The 17126-nt window shown below is 40.4% G+C and overlaps 1 protein-coding gene across 13 annotated transcripts in view; it reads left to right on the forward strand.

Annotated features, from left to right (window-relative positions):
- SYNE2 (spectrin repeat containing nuclear envelope protein 2) overlaps positions 1-17126 on the forward strand; it is a 368208-nt gene that overhangs the window by 59545 nt on the left and 291537 nt on the right. The window lies entirely within an intron of this gene.

Raw genomic sequence — 17126 nt, forward strand, 5'->3', positions numbered from 1 at the left:
CTTAGCCTTAACCTATTCAACCCATAGCAAGTTTTCACATCCAGAATATGGAGGGCATCTTTAAGTAATATTAGTGATCTCAGGCTCATAAGTAGCTCAAAATAATTAGCAAATTACTGAGAAATGAGTGGTTTCTTATAGCATGTTTTGAATTATAGTAGGTTATACAATCTGCTTTACAATTGGAGAGTAGTATGACTGTTTTGCAATGTAAATGTGATATATGTGCACTGGTCAGTCTGAATGATTTCCTTTAATGATGTATTTAGAGGAATCGTGGTGCTGGACACATTGCTGTCTAGGGGGACTGGTAGAAAGCCAATACTGTAATGTCAAGGTGACGCTGGGCAGTCTGTTCACATTAGCCAGGTACCTTCAAGAGATACCAACCAAGAAGTTCCCATACCTATAAGATGAAGGCTTTACGGCGAAATGAATAGATTTCCCAAAGTTAAGTTCTATATTGTTATCAGTGAATTTGTAATGATTCTTTCACCCTGAGTCGTTGAAGGAAAGAAGGAAAGGAGGGAGGAAGGAAGAAAAGAAGGCAGACACTTGTATATATTTCTGAAGGCACCTTTGCTTTCATAGCAGGATTATTAGCTATTTGAGAAAAAAAAATGATGGACAATATTATCTGCATGAAGTACTACTGAACCAAAGGCTGTTGGTGGTAGTCTTAAAGGCCCTTGGCATTGTACACACAGCAAGCAGACTCGTATTTCACAAAATTCACATGTGCTTAATGATCCCTGGAGTAATATGAGAAAGAGATTTCATGTAATATAAGAGGCTCAGGATCCCTGCTCATAAGAAAGTTTTTATTTTTCTTTGTTTCAGAACCTTTTTATAGAGGCAGATAGAGACAGTAGAATGGCCTAATTAACTTATACAGCCTGCTTTATTTTAGCAAAAACTTAAGCTAAGGTGAGACAATTGTGGCAACACCCCTGACTCAGAATAACACATGCAAGAAAAGATTAAAATGTCTGAATTGAAATGTAGCGATTCATCATTAATATGTTATAAAAGCGTATAGCCTGTATGTACAGGGTCTACAAGGAATCAGCCCTGAAAATCAGGCAGTGCTTTGCCGAAATTCATAGAGCAGGACGATAAGCAAGTGACTTTATCTTTCTTTTCATTGATTTTTTTTGTGTGCTCTTTGAGAAAATATCTTTGTAAAGCCAATTTGAGGGTACCCTCCCTCTTTTTTCTGAGAGAGGGTCTTGCTCTGTCACCCAGGCTGGAGTGCAGTGGCATGAACACAACTCACTGCAGCCTCAAACTCCTGGGCTCAAGTGATCTTCCCACCTCGGCCTCCCAAGTAGCTGGTACTACAAGTGCACATCACTGCGCCTGGCTAACTTTTTTATTTTTTGTAGAGATGGGAGTCTTGCTATGATACCCAGGCTGGTTTTGAACTCCTGGACTCAAGTGATCCTCCTACCTCAGCCTCCCAAAGTGCTGGGATTACAGACGTAAGCCACCATACCTGGCCCTGAGGGTACCCTTTGTAGGTAGATATTTATGTTTTCTGCATCCTGCATGAAGAGGATGGTGTTGAACTGTTTGAATGGTTAGGAAGAGAAAGGAATGGTATTTATGAATTTGAGTGGGTTTGTGTAAAAATGGAATTCATTTTAGTTTAGTGCATTCTGCATTACTCTGGGCAGTACACATTTTATTTATTCATATGTATATGTATTTTTTTCTTTTTCTTTTTTTTTTCTGAGACAGAGTCTTGCTCTGTCACCTGGGCTGGAGTGCAGTGGTGTGACCTCGGTTCACTGCGACGTCCGCCTCCTGGGTTCAAGTGATTCTCCTGCCTCAGCCTCCTGAGTGGCTGGGATTACAGGTGCCCGCCACCACGTCTGGCTAATTTTTGTATTTTTAGTAGAGAGGGGATTTTACCATGTTGGCCAGGTTGATCTCGAACACCTGACCTCAAGTGATCTGCCTGCCTTGGTCTCCCAAAGTGCTGGGATTACAGGCATGAGCCACAACACCTGGCCAGCAGTCCATATTTTAAATGATTTTGAGATATGGAAATTCAGGCTATTAAGATGATAATAAATGGCTGTTTAAAATTTTTTAAATTTAATTTAATTTAAAATTTTTAAAATTAAAAAAACATATATGGGGGAAGTCTTGCTATTTTGCCCAGGCTGGTCTTGAACTCCTGGCCTCGAGCTGTCCTCCCACCTTGGCCTCCCAAAGTGCTGGGATTACAGGCATGAGCCACTGTGCCTGGCCATAAATGGCTGTCTTTAAAAATTGTTTGCTTTACCAAGATGCCCATTATAGAATTCCTTTAAATCTTTCCATTTGGATTTCTTCCTTGGCAAAGTAATAGGTGCTTCCTTTTATTTGATCCTAAGAAAATAATAACTGCATACTTTGTCAGAAACAACATCTGTGCTGAGCCCTTCGGGTGGGAAAGGTGTTCCCAGGGAATACTTTTTTGAAGTATTGGATAGATACGATTATGAAAGCAGTAGGGGTGATGTTGGATAAGTATCACAGGGCTTTAAAGTTAGATGGGATTTTCTTTGCAATTCAGTGTAATTTGAGACCAAAGTAGGAATCCCTTCCGAAGTATTTCTGAGATTAAGATCCTTCATGGAGTTGAATTGAAACCCAAGGGTTTGGGGTTTTTGCTTTTAGGCAGTGCCTACCTATTGGGTCTTAAAAGTGACAGTTACATGGTCACATGTCAGGGTTGTGCCTTAAGGGATTAATCTGGCTTTGAGGTACAGGAAGGCTGGAAAAGGGTGGAAAGTAGTTGGAGAAACCTATTAGGAAGTATTAGCAAATATCTGGGTGTTGGGTACTGTTTTCCTGGGCCTGGGTTATAGCAGTGAGTGTGAAAGTATGGACAGATAAGAAAATCTTTAAGGTGGGAGACTCAGTAGGAATTTGCACCTGTAAATATGGGTAAGGTAGAAAGGCTCCAAGGTTTTGAAGTTGAGCTGCTTGGGATAATAGTAGTATATTTAATGGCCACATTACTAACTTTATTTAGTGTGTTTTGTTTTGTTTTGTTTTGTTTTGAAACAGAAGTCTTGCTCAGTTGCCCAGGCTGGAGTGCAGTGGCGCGATCTTGGCCCACTGCAGCCTCCGCCTCCTGGGTTCAAGCAGTTCTTGTGTCTTAGCCACCTGAGTAGCTGGGATTACAGGCATGTGCCACCACGCCAGGCTATTTTTTGCATTTTTAGTAGAGATGGGGTTTTGCCATGTTGCCCAGGCTTGTCTCAAAACTCCTGGGCTCCATAGATCCTCCCACCTTGGCCTTCCAAAGTTCTGGGATTACTGGCATGAGCCACTGTGCCCGGCCTATTTAGTGTGTTTTTATGAGGCATGATAGCATCAAATATGAAGGCCATTAAATATTATTTATATCAATGTGCTTAAAATAAATTTTTGTAGATAAAAGTTACTTTACAAAGAAACTCTTGAGAACTTCTCAGGTATAGAAAGATTAAAAGCATGATGCAGGTGGAGGATCTATTTGGAAGTCATAGTAACAAGCAAAATTGGCTGTGTAGGTGGACTCATCTTGAGAAATTTTAAATGGCAACTGTAGGCAATTTTGAACTGTTTTGGACACTTTATATATTTTAGATTTAAGTTATTTCTTTTTTAACAAGTAAATATAACTTGTTGGTCATAAAGGACATATGAATTTCTGTAACAGGAGCAAGTTACTTGGCTTTCAAAAACAACATAGGCCAATGCTTTAGAAAAACAGCATCCAGATACAGAATATTATCATTAATTAGACACTGAACTAGGAGTGAATGTGGATTCTATTACCTTTGCCACCACACAGCAGTTAACTTGCAAGCAGTCCTGCCAAGATGCTGATGAATGCTTAACCATCTGCATGAACCTCTATAAAATCATTCAGCCCAGTTATTGTGTCATTTCAAACAAGGCTCATATGTTTTATTTAATGCTGTTATTGTCTAGATGACATATTTTAAAAGATTAAAAAACCCTCTGTGTCTTCTTGGTAGGTATCCTTACTTAGTAGGGTTCAGTAGTGAAACGTGAGTCTCTGTAGTTAGGTTATTACTCCATTTAAATTTATTTATTATTTACTGAGTATCCATCTGAAGGGAGGCTTTCAGTTTTTGTATTATTTTTAGAAGCATTAAAAATTATCCAAGCTTAGTGGGTTAGGTTACAAACATTGTAATGGGGATGCAATGTTTAATTTTATTCATTTACTCAGTAAATGGTGAACCCCAATCATGCACAGTGGTCTAGGTGTTAGGAGTACAAAGAAATAAATTGGGCATCTTGAAGAAGCATGTAGTCTAGATGTGCTTTTGCTTGTTGATGTCATGTGGAAGTGAAAAAATAGCCTGGGCCGCAAATATAATCATTCTTAGGAGATGAGTTGAAGTCTTTAACTTTAAAGGGTTATGTTTCTAATTGTGGTATCCATTGTACAAATTCAACCAAAATATGACCAAAAATGTTGTCTGGAATATCTTTTTATGTTTCATTTTTATGGGAGATGAAGAATAAAAAACATATTGTATATAGCATTATTTGCAACGTGAGTTATAAATTCCTCTCACTGTAAAAATGAAACAGTTTGGTCAGAACTTCGCTGGAGATTGTTGTCTTCTTACTGTTCTTACTCTTGAATTTCCTCTCTTTGGATATCACTTCCTGCAATAATCTTTCGGAGTTCCTCGAAGTATGTTGTAGGTGCATATGATATTCCTGAATTGTTATTGCCAATCAAGTTTCTGAATATTTTAGGTTTTCAATAAACAATTTTATTATGAGTGACTGAGTGGCCATTTTCTATGTTAAAAAAAGTTCTATAAAGTACCCCAAATTAGAAGAACTTTTGAGTGTTCATGAAAATTGTCAGATAGGATGGAAACATGATTTCTTTAGGCTTCAGGCAGTGAAGTGTGTCTATGATGTTTAGGGGCTCAATAGTGCTTTAGTATTCTCTTTATGAGAGAAGACTCTGTTCTACCTTATAACTGTGAGTGAATGAAGCCATGTGAAGTCTTAGGAAGAGGAACAGGATTAATAAAAGCTTCTGGGCTGGTGCAGTGGCTCACACCTGTAATCCCAGCACTTTGGGAGGCTGAAATGGGAGTACCACTTGAGCCCAGGAGTTTGAGACCAGCCTGGGCAATGTAGTGAGACCCCTCTGGCTCCACAAAAAATAAAAATGGCCACATTCCCCTGTACGTCCAGCTGCTTGGGAGGCTGAGGTGGGAGGATCTCTTGAGCCCAAGAGTTGAGCCTGCAGTAAGCTGTGATCGTACCACTGTGCTCTAGGCTGGATGACAGAGTGAGACCCTGTCTTTAAAATAAATAATTAAGTTTTTAAAAAAGGCTTCTGGGTGGAATTTCTACCCATTTGCAGTAAAGTCCCCAGTGTGGGATTTTGAGGTTAATGATTAATGAAGAGTAAGAAAAGACATGTATTAGCAGGTAATATTTTTGTTTCTCTAACCAATTCAGATTACTCAGTTATGATAAATAAAAGCAAATTATCTTTGGCTGGTTAGATGCTTATTACATCAGAGAAAGCAATCAAGCTATAGTCCCTCACTGGCTATCAGTGTTTTGCTATAACAATACAAAAGCTTCTAGAAAGTTCCTGTGATAGTAACTGATACTGTCTTTTGCTGTGTTTTCTTGGAAGTTTGTTTGCCTTGATATTATTAAGCTTTATAATCTTTTTATTTATTTATTTATTTTTTGAGATGGAATTTCACTCTTATTGCCCAGGCTGGAGTGCAATGGCACAATCTTGGCTCACTGCAACCTCTGCCTCCTAGGTTCAAGCGATTCTCCTGCCTCAGCCTCCCGAGTAGTTGGGATTACAGGCATGAGCCACCATACCAGCTAATTTTGTATTTTTAGTAGAGATGGGGTTTCTCCATGTTGGTCAGGCTGGTCTCGAACCCCCAACCTCAGGTGATCTGCCTGCCTTGGCCTCCCAAAGTGCTGGGATTACAGGCATGAGTCACTGCATCTGGCCTCAAGCTTTATAATCTTAAAAATATTCTAATTAAATGAAAAAATAAGAGCTTTTGTGGTATTTGTACTGCAAAGTGTTTTTTAGATTTTTTTTTTTTTTAAGCTTGTATGTACAGTTTTGGCTTCTGGGAACTTTGGTTCTGTTTTTGCCAGGAATTTGGGGATAAGCTTACTTTATTCTGGGTCAGTTACATTTTGAAAACTAGGGCAAGATAAATCCAGGGTCATTTAGAGTCTTGTTAAAGTGGGTTAACAAAGATCTCATTCATTCCTTATAGAAATAAAAATCCTTTTTAATTAGCCCCATGAGATACAAGATTTTCTGAGCTTTTCTGTATCCATGTATGTCGGATGGGGGTGTAATTATTCAGAGCTTGAAGTAGTACATTAGAAAAACAAAACTTAAAATAACATCACCTTTAAGATAGAAAAACTAAGAAGTTAATATAGTATGTTAAATTGTAACCATTTGCTGGATTTAGTGTATGGTTTAACACTCTGAATTGGAGGTCATTCTAAATGTGCCTCTTCAAAACATTACTTCCCTTATCTAATTTCAACATTGGTGTTTACAGTTTCCTGGAGTAACTCCCATTTTTCTAAATAATTCAGGGAATTTTGGTAAAAGGTAACTGCATTTCTGTTTCTCAATATGTATGAAAGCCACGGTTTACTACCACCAGGTATTTTTATAATCATTTAAAAGTGGCAGATAAAAGGATATGAACGATTTATCAGAGATGGAATGTCTGAAGTTCTGAATATGTGTCTCTTTGGGAGAGAGACGTCAAATGCCGGATGAATAATTTACTGTCGTTGAGGGTCTGTGCGGTGATGCATGTTGGGCGAGCATGGGAGGGAAAAGGCAGAAAGAGTAGCCACGCGCTTTTGCTGCTGTCTTGTCGGGTGGAGCAGCATTCACTGGTCAGGCACTGGATTTTTCCATCTTTACTGCACAGGGGATTTCATCAGTGGTGTTGTGTTTTCCATCTTTACTGCACAATTTCATCAATGGTGTCGTGTTATAAGGTAAAGGGCACCTGGCTCAAAGGTGGAACACAAAGAGCCCTTCTCAAATTTGAGAAACACTTAATATCTTTCCAAAACATTGGAATCGTTTGCCTTTTCTTCAGTTAAGTAGGATTTTTAATGGTGGGAACTAGGTTTGTTGTGTATCTCTGTCTGCTTCCATCTGAATGCTTTGTTGGCAAACTTCCAGGGGGTTTTGATGTCTTCAAAATATTTCAAAAGTCCAGGTGAATTCACATTTCCCACTTCATCACATAATTATAATTTTTATGAGCACAAGTAAAACTGCTCTCTGATTCATTCATGCAGCAAATGTTTCCTGTGACCCTACCTTGTATCACGTACTATTTTGGGTAAGAGAATACTGAGGTGAATAACTTCAATAAGCTTCATGTGCCCATGGTGCTTATATTTAAGCTAGACTAGATTATAATCAAGAAGTACATCAGCGCATGGTAAAGGCTGTGCAGAAGATTTAAGTGCGTTTATATCATAGAGCTTGGGTGACTTCTTTAGATCAGAGAAGGCCTCTTTGAGAAGGGACAGTTTAGGAGCGATCGAATAACAAGGAACTGCCTGCAAAGCGCAGCATGGAAGCGGGTCCAATCTGAGGTAGCAGGACAAAGAAAAGCTCTAGGATAGAAGCAAGATTGGTGAATTCATGAAGCCAAAGAACTCTAGTGTGGCTGGATTGTGGTGGCCAAGGGGTAGCCTGACCTGGTGGTGGACTGAATGAGATCACCTGTGGAGCGTGTAGCAAGAGCAGACCTTTGGGTCTTTCTGTGTTTAGAGGTCAAGTGGAAGAGGAGGAACGAGGAAAGGACACTGAGAAGGAGTAGCCAGTTACAAGGAAGGAAAAGCAGGTGAACGTGATGGCATGGAAACCCCTAGATGAACGTGTTTCAAGAAGGTGGTATGGTAAAGCATACTGAATGCCACACGGCAGTCAAGTAAGGTCAGTACAGAGAGGAGCCCACTAGGTTGCGCTCATAGGATTTGTTGGGATGGCTCTGACAAGGTTAGCCACTGTCAAGAGGTGGAAATGGAAGCCTGACTGTGCATTGAGGAGAGAATAGGAGAACGAGGAAGTGGAGAGGTCACTTGATTTATACTTTAAAGAAACTTTGCTGTAAAACAGAGATATCAGGCACATGATAAAAGGTAAGTTTTTTTTTTTAAGGTAAGAGGTACTATTTCATTTCTTGTTATGCTTTTCTTAGGTATAGGTCAGTTTACTCTGAAAGCCCCATTCATTTATTTGTTCATTCATTATTCAACAAATACTTTTGAACACTTACTGTGTATAAGGACTGTGCTGAGCACACGGGGTAAGTACATGGCACATCCTCTTCTAAAGTGTATCCTCTGATTACAGAGATACACACAAGCATGTAGACTATCACAGTATCATGGGGTATGTGCTCCAAGTGAGGCAAGACTTGGTACTACGGAAGTATGGAGTGGGAGTACCTAACCCAGACCCGAGGAAGGCTCCCCAGAGAAAATGATTCCTAAGCTGTTACCCAAAAGATGTTAGCACATGAGCAGTGTGAAGATGAGAAGATGCTGCGGGCAGGAGAGGCCAGAAGATGAGCTGAATGTGGTACATTCAATGAAATGGATGTTCAGTGAGACTGAGGATTTAAAGGAGAATTAAAATTTGAAGGAGAATGTGAAGAGATGAGGGATCATATAAACATATAGGGGTTTGGAATTTTTCCTAAGACCAAGCAGAAGCAATGGAGGGATTGTGAGCAGTCACAAAACTTGTTTTAGAAATTCCCCCAGGCTTCAGTGTGGCATCTGGTCTTTAAGGGAGTGAGGGTGGAGGCAGACAGACGAGCATAAGTCTGTTAGGGTGGTCCACCCAAGAAAGAATGGTGTCCTGATATAGAGGTGGCTGTGGAGATGGAGAGAAATAGGTGTTCAAGAGATATCATCTAATAGGTATCAGGGCTTTTTGATTGACTGGGTATGGGAGAAGGAGAGGGAAGGATGTATCAAAGATGATAGGTTTTAGCCGGGCATGGTGGCTCATGCCTGTAATTCCAGCACTTTGGGAGGCAGAGGCGGGTGGATCACTTGAAGCCAGGAGTTCGAGACCAGCCTGGCCAACATGGCGAAACCCTGTCTCTACTAAAAAATACAAAAATTAGCTGGGCATGTTGGCATGCACCTGTAATCTCAGCTACTCTGGAGGCCGAGACAGGAGAATAGCTTGAACCTGGGAGGTGGAAGCTGCAGTGAGCTGAGATCGTGCCATTGCATGTCAGCCTGGGGGACAGAGCGAGACTCTGTCTCAAAAATAAATAAATAGAAAAAATAATAGATTTATTCTTGGGCAAATCAGTAGATGATAGAACCATTCACTGAAAAAAAAAAAGTGCAGGAGAACAACTTTGGTTGGGAAGGGAGTTGGTTAGACATGATGACTCAGTTCTGGAAATGTTGAGTTTGAGATGTCATGTGGAATAACCACGTGGAAATATCCAGACAACAATAGGATATATAGGAGAGATGACACCTGGGCTGAAGGTAAATTCTTGGGCGTCCTTAGCATGTAAATGGCAATTTGTTCCATTGGAGTAGATGAAAATATCTAGAAAAAGAGAAGGGTCTAGGCAGAACATCACACAGATAGAAAAAGCAACACAAGCCCGTAATGAAAATATCTAGAGAAAGAGAAGGGTCTAGGCAGAACATCACACAGATAGAAAAAGCAACACAAGCCCATAGCAGAGCTTGAGAAGGGATATCCAGAGAAGTAGGAAGAAACCCAACTGAGTGTGGTATCATGGACCCCAGAGAAGGAGAGTATTTCAAAAAGGAGAGGGTAGGAAACAGTGTCAGAAGTTTTAAGATATCCTGTAAGTACCAAGAAGTATCCATTAGGTTCAACAATGGAAATATGTAAGTGGCCTAAGTGAGAATTAGGCAGTGTTTAGGGCAGCCCAGTTTACAGTGGGTTGAGACATGAGTAGTAGGTAAGGAAGTGAAAATAGCCAGTGTAGACAACTCTTTCAAGAAGTTTGGATTTGAAGGGGAGGCGAGAGATAGGGTAGTAGCCATGGATTTGGCATTTCAGCTGATTTTGAACTATAATGAAAAGAACATGGATTTTGAATCAGACACATCTGGATTTGAATTTCTCCTCCACCAGATGTGAGATCCAGAGCATATTATCCAAGACATAGTAGACTTTCAATAGATGTTTTGTTTTATTTTATTTTTTGAGACAGGGTCTTACTTTGTCATCCAGGCTGGAGTACAGTGGCACGATCACGGCTCACTGTGGCCTTGACCTCCCAGGTTCAGGTGCTTCTCCTACCTCAGTCTCTTGAATAGTTGGGACTATAGTTGTGCGCCACCATGCCTGGCTAAATTTTTGTACTCTTTTTAGAGACAGGGTCTCACCTGGTTGCCCAGGCTGGTCTCGAACTCCTGGGCTCAAGTGAACCTCCCACCTCAGCCTCCCAAAGTGCTGAGATTACAGGCACAAACCACCAGACCCAGCTTAGATGTTTTATTGAATGAGCAAATAAAATATCCACCATCTTCTGGGAGGAAGTTTTCTCGTTTATAAAATGCTTACCTGACTACTTTATTGGTAGCCCTTAATGAAACAGTGTCATAGTTCCTTACCTGTGACATTCCACTTATTCCCGGGCCTGACTTGCTTCAGCAAGCCGTCTGAGCCCCTCCAAGTGTTTCTTAAGATAGCCATGTGTTAGGGCTAGGTGCAGTGGTTCACGTGTATAATCCTAGCACTGTGGGGGGATAGCTTGAGCTCAGGAGTTTGAGACTAGCCTGGGCAACATGGCAAGACCCCATCTCTATAAAAAATACTCATGTGTTATAATATTTATTTTGAGATATATTAATATCTCAGAGTTTATCATTTCATTGCTATTTTTTGCCAGGCCCTCCTTATTCCCTGTTGTTTCAAGAATAAGTCATACATGTAAATCGTCCAATCTATTTAGACAAGTATTTCACGAAGTGAGATATATGAAGCCCTGAATCAGAACCTCTGGGAGTTGGGATCCAGAAACCTGCACTTAAACAATAACCCTGAGTAATTTGCTGGCATTCCAAAATGTGAGAACCCTGGATTTATAGTCACAACACAGCTCTGTTTAGTGCAGTCTGGTTCTTTTGCACTCAGAAGTCAGAGGTGCTTGGACTGCTGCCCCAGTAGAAAGTGTTCAGGCTCACATACCTTGATTTTTCAAAAGAAAAGCGTTCAGTTTTATGTGGTAGATAAAAGGTAGCAAGAAGTAACAAATATGTGTTAAAATAAATGTGGCCATTTCTTTATTTCTTCATTCCATAGATATTTATTGAGCAACTTTGATGAATCAGAAGAGTGTAAGAAGGAGGAGAGACAAATAGCACCCAGCTTCAAGACTTTTATCAGTATTGTGGGCTCATTTTCATGTGCTAAAAATACAAGATTTGCTTACTCAGAGAGCTGGGAGCTATGTTCCAGTGAGGTTGGAAACAAAAGCCTCAGTATAAGAATCTCAGGTGTTTACACAAGGGTGTGGTTTGCTCATGTGGCAACACAAGGTTGCTGGACTCCACATGCTGAGGCTCAAAGTAGAAATCACTGATCTTATGTCACATATTTTCCCAACAAACTAAGTACTTAAATCTCTACGTTGATTGAGGAAAAATAACAAAGTCCTGCTCCCTGCTTCCCTAGCCATTTAATCATTAATTCAATAAATATTTTCTAAATTCCTATAGCATGAAAGCTCTGGGGTAGGTGCTGCAGGCAAAATGAGGAGCAAAATCAGACATGGGTCATGTACTCTTGGAGCCCATAAGCTAATGAGGAGGCAGAAGTTGATCAAATAATCTTATAGATATTAGCTAATATTTTATTAAGCTTTATTAAGATATAATTTGGCATCAAATTCACATACAATGCAATTCACCCATTTAAAGTGTATGATTTAGTAGTTTTTAGTATACTCACAGAGTTGGGCAGTCATCACATTGGATTTAAAAATTTTTTTTTTTTTGAGATAGTGTCTCACTGTCACCCAGGCTGGAGTGCAGTGGTGCAATTTCAGCTCACTGCAATCTCTGCCTCCTGGGCTCAAGCAGTCCTTTCACTTCAGCTTTCTGAGTAGCCGGGACTACAGGTGTATGCCACCACACCTGGTTAATTTTTTGTTTTTATTTTTATTTTTGTAGAGACAGGGTTTCACCATTTGTCCAGGCTGGTCTTGAACTCCTGGGCTCAAGCGATCCACTCACCTCAGCCTCCCAAATGTTGGGATTACAGGCATCAGCCACTGTGCCTGGTCAAAAAGAGTATTCTTTTCCTACTGACTTTTCTTGGCATGCTTGTCAGAAATCAATTGCCCAAAAGTGGAAGAATTTACTTCTAGATTTTCAGTGCTATTCCATTCTTCTATTATATAGATCAACCCGTGTGCCAGTATTGCACTATCTTGATTACTGTAGCTTTTAGTAAATTTTGAAATTCGAATTTAGTAAATTTTGAAATTCTTCCAACTTAATTCTTTTCAACATTGCTTTAGCTATTCTGGGTCACTTGCATTTCCATATGAATTTTAGGATTAGCTTGTCCAATTCTGAAAAAATAATGGCAGCTAAGATTTGATAGGAATTGCATTGTCTGTAGATCAAGTTGGAAAGTATTGCCATCTTAACAATATTAAGTATTCTAGTCCATGAATATAGGCTATCTTTATATTTACGTAGATCTTTAAATTTCTTTCAACAATGTTTTGTAGTTTTCATTGAATAAGTCTTGCAGTTCTTTTGTTAAATCTATTGGTAAATAGTTTATTCGTTTTGATGCCATTGTGAATGATATTTTCAAATAGCAATTTCTTGATTTTTTTCATTGGCAGTATATAGAAATACAATTAATTTTTGTATATTTAGCTTGTATCTTGCAACCTTGCTAAACACATTAGTTTTGGTATATTTTTTGTAGATACAGTAGGATATTCTGCATAACAGTTCATGTCATTGCCATTAAAGACAATTTAACTTTTTTCCTTCCAGCCTTGGTTTTTTTTTTTTTTTTTTTTGCCTTACTCCAGTGCAATGTTGAATGGAAGTGATGGAAGTATACATCCTTGCTTTGTTTCTGATCTTAGAGAGAAAGCATTTAGTTTCTTGTTATTAAGTATGTTATTAGTATTGTTTTCTTCATCAGTGTTCTTCATCACATTAAGAAAGTTTTCGGCCAGGTGCAGTGGCTCATGCCCATGATCCCAGCACTTTGGGAGGCTGAGGCTGGTGGATTGCTTGAGCCCAGGAGTTCAAGACCAGCTTGGGCAACATGGTAAAAACCTGTCTCTAAAAATAGATAGATCAATAGATAGATAGATAGATAGATAGCCAGCCAGCCAGGTGTGGTGGTGCATGCCTGTAGTCCCAGCTACTTGGGAAGCTGAGGTGGGAGGATTGCTTGAGCCCAGGAGGCAGAGGTTGCACTGAACTGAGATCACGCCACTGCACTCCAGCCTGGGTGACGAGCGAGACCCTGTCTCAAACAAAACAAAACAAAACTAAACTAAAAAGTTTTCATCATTCTCTTTTTATTTTTTATTTTTGTGAATACATAGTAAAAGTAGTTGTATATATTTATGAGTTACATGAGATATTTTGAGATAGGCATGCAATGCATAATAATCATATCTGGGTAAGTGGTGTATCCATTACCCCAAGCATTTATCCTTTGTGTTTCAAACAATCCAGTTATACTCTTTAAGTTATTTTAAACTGAACAATTGCATTGTTTTTTACCATAGTCACCCTGTTGTGCTAGCAAATACTAGGTCTTCTTTATTCTTTGTAACTATTTTTGTACCCATTAACTATCTATCCTTCCCTTCCACCTGCACCCCCAACTACCCTTCCCAGCCTCTGGTAACCATTCTTCTACTCTCTATCTCTATGAGTTTAGTTGTTTTAATTTTTAGCTTCCACAGATAAGTGAAATCATGTGATCTTCTTCTTTCTGTGCCTAGGTTATTTCACTTAACATAATGACTTTCAGTTCCATCCATGTTGTTACAAATGACAGACTCTCATCCTTTTTTTTCTTTCCTTCTTTTTTGAGATAGGGTCTCACTTTGTCACCCAGGCTGGAGTGCAGTGATGTGATCTCGGCTCACTGCATCCTCCACCTCCTGGGCTCAAGCGATCCTCCCACCTCAGCCCCCAAAACAGGTGCGCGCCACCACACCTGGCTAATTTTTCATATTTTTTTGTAGAGACATGGTTTCGCCATGTTGCCCAGGCTGGTCTTGAACTCCTGAGCTCAATCGATCTGCCCACCTCAGCCTCCCAAAGTGTTAGGATTACAGGTGTGAGCCACTGCACTTGGCTAGGATTTTAGAACATTTTTGTCACCCCAAAAAGAAACCTCATACCTTTTAACTGTCACCCCTCCCCAGTCCCACCCCCATCTCCACCTCTAACCTCACTCCCAGCCCTAGGCAATCATTAATCTACTTTCTGTCTCTACGAATTTCCCTATTTTGGGCATGTCACATAAATGGACTCATATAATATGTGGTGTTTTGTGACTGGTTTCTTTCACTTAGCATAATGTTTTCAAGATTCAACCATATTTATTTGTGTAGACTAAACGTAGTCTATGCCGGGGATTGACAAACTTTTTCTGTAAAGGGCCAGGTAGTAAATATTTCAGTCTGTGAATACCATATGGTCTCTGTTATAACTACTAACTCTGCCATTGTAGCATGAAAGCAGCCACAGGCAATGCACAATCAAGCATGTGGCTGTTCCAATAAAACTGTATTTACAAAAACAAGCAGCAGGTCAAATTTGACTTGTGGGCAATAGTTTGCTGACCTCTGGTCTAAGTCAGTAGGGGTACTTAATCCTCCTAGTAACCCGATGAAGTAGATACTATTGTCCCCATTTTCAAATAAGACTGAGGCACACAGCTAGTAAGTGGGAGATAAGGGGGTCCCACACAAGTAGTCTGTCTCCACAGCCAGTGTTCTTAACCTTGTCATTGATTACAGATTGAGCTATGAAAGCAAATGAAAGACTTAGATTGACTTAGGTTTTCTTCTGGATGCAACACTTGAGCTCAGACCTAAGCATGACTAGAAGTTAAGTGTTGAAGTGAATAGGGGGTGGGGTAGTACAAATGCCTGTGGCAGGTGGGAACGTAGCTTGTAAAGGTCCTGAAAGAAGGCGGGAGTGGCTGGAGCTAGGGGTGCAGGAGAGAGTAGGATGCCTGAGGCTGGAGAGGTGCTCTGGGGCCCACACAGCACCTCCTAGGCTCTGTTAAGGATTTTGCTCATGTTTCTAAGAGCAGAGAGAAACCATCTAAGAATCGAGTAATTCGGGTAAATTTAGGACAGATTGGAATGGCACAGGCGGACTTGGTTGGCCATGGAAGCATTCCAGGGTAGAGTTGATGGTAGATTGAAGAGGAGAGGCCAGATGCAATGGCTCAGGCCTGTAATCCCAGCACTGTGGATGGCTGAGGCAGGAGGATAACTTGAGCCCAGGAGTTCGAGTCTAGCCTGGGCAACAAAATGAGACCCCATCTGATATGGTTTGGCTGTGTCCCCACCCAAATCTCGTCTTGAATTGTGGCTCCCGTAATTCCCACGTGTTGTGGGAGGGACCCAGTGGGAGATAATTGAATCATAGGTGCGGCTTCCCCCATACTATTCTCGTGATAATGAATAAGTCTCATGAGATCTGATATTTTTATAAGGAGTTTCGCTTTTGCTTGACTCTCATTCTCTCTTGTCTGCCACCGTATGACATGCCTTTCGGCCGGCGCTGTGGCTCATGCCTGTAATCATAGAGCTTTGGGAGGCCGAGGTGGACGGATCACGAGATCAGGAGATTGAGACCAGCCTGGCCAACATGGTGAAATGCCGCCTCTATTAAAAATACAAAAATTAGCCAGGTATGGGGTTGCGCGCCTGCAGTCCCAGCTACTCGGGAGCCTGAGGCAGGAGAATCGCTTGAACCTGGGAGGCAGAGGTTACAGTGAGCTGAGATCACACCACTGCACTCCAGCCTGGGTAACAGAGCGAGACTTCATCTAAAAAAAAAAAAAAAAAAAAGACATGCCTTTTGCCTTCTGCCATGATTGTGAGGCCTCCCCAGCCATGTGGAACTGAGTCCATTAAACCTTTTTTTCTTTATAAATTACCTAGTCTTAGGCATATCTTTATCAGCAGCATGAGAATGGACTAATATACCATCTCTACAAAAAACAGGAAAAAAAAAAAGATTCAGCAATAGGGCTGGTGGGCCAAGATGTATAGAGAAGGAAGTAGATACCAGAGCTATGAGGGGGCAAATTTGGCAGGATTTGGTGGTAGGTTGTATTTGAGAATGATAAAGGATGGGGGTGTCCAACCCACGTGATGGGAACATGGGCAAGGACTGGACTGGGGAGAGATAGGGCGGTAGAGTATGATTTTAGTCCTAGAATGCTGAAGTTGACAGGCAGGTACTTTTTTCCCATAGTGATAACATAAATTCTTCAGAGGGGGACATGTGTGACATAAAGTAATTGTGAGGTTGAGAAATGGTTGCTCACTGTGTTTATCAGTTATGTTAGCTGGGAGTTACCTCCTAAACTCATTCTACTGATTCAATAAGTGAGAGCTTAGTCTTGGTACTATTTGGTTTTGTTTCTTACTGTTTGTCTGTTTATGGTTGGTTGCAAGAAAATCGTGTTGTAAATTATCCCTTGCTTTCTCTATTAGTTAATAGCCTTCCCCTTTTGTAGTGAAGTAACAGGTTTTTTCCTGTTCAAATATTTTAGGCTTGTTTTTTGTTTTGATTGTGCGTGCCTGTGTGTTTTTATTCCTTAATTTGTTTCTTTTTTTATTTCTGTTTGTTATCTCCAAGAGAAACAATAGAAGAGGTGGCTTTATATTTTTAGTTCTCTTTCTGTCAGATGACAGCTTGATTAAGATTTTTTGGGTGGGCTGTTGGAACACATGGCTAAAATATGTTGCATTATTGTCTGAATTTAATTATCATCCTTACCGTGTCTGTCCTAGCTAACAGTGAGTTGGCAG

The sequence above is a fragment of the Pongo abelii genome, chromosome 15 (assembly GCF_028885655.2).
Source record: "Pongo abelii isolate AG06213 chromosome 15, NHGRI_mPonAbe1-v2.0_pri, whole genome shotgun sequence".
Classification (NCBI taxonomy): Eukaryota; Metazoa; Chordata; class Mammalia; order Primates; family Hominidae; genus Pongo; species Pongo abelii.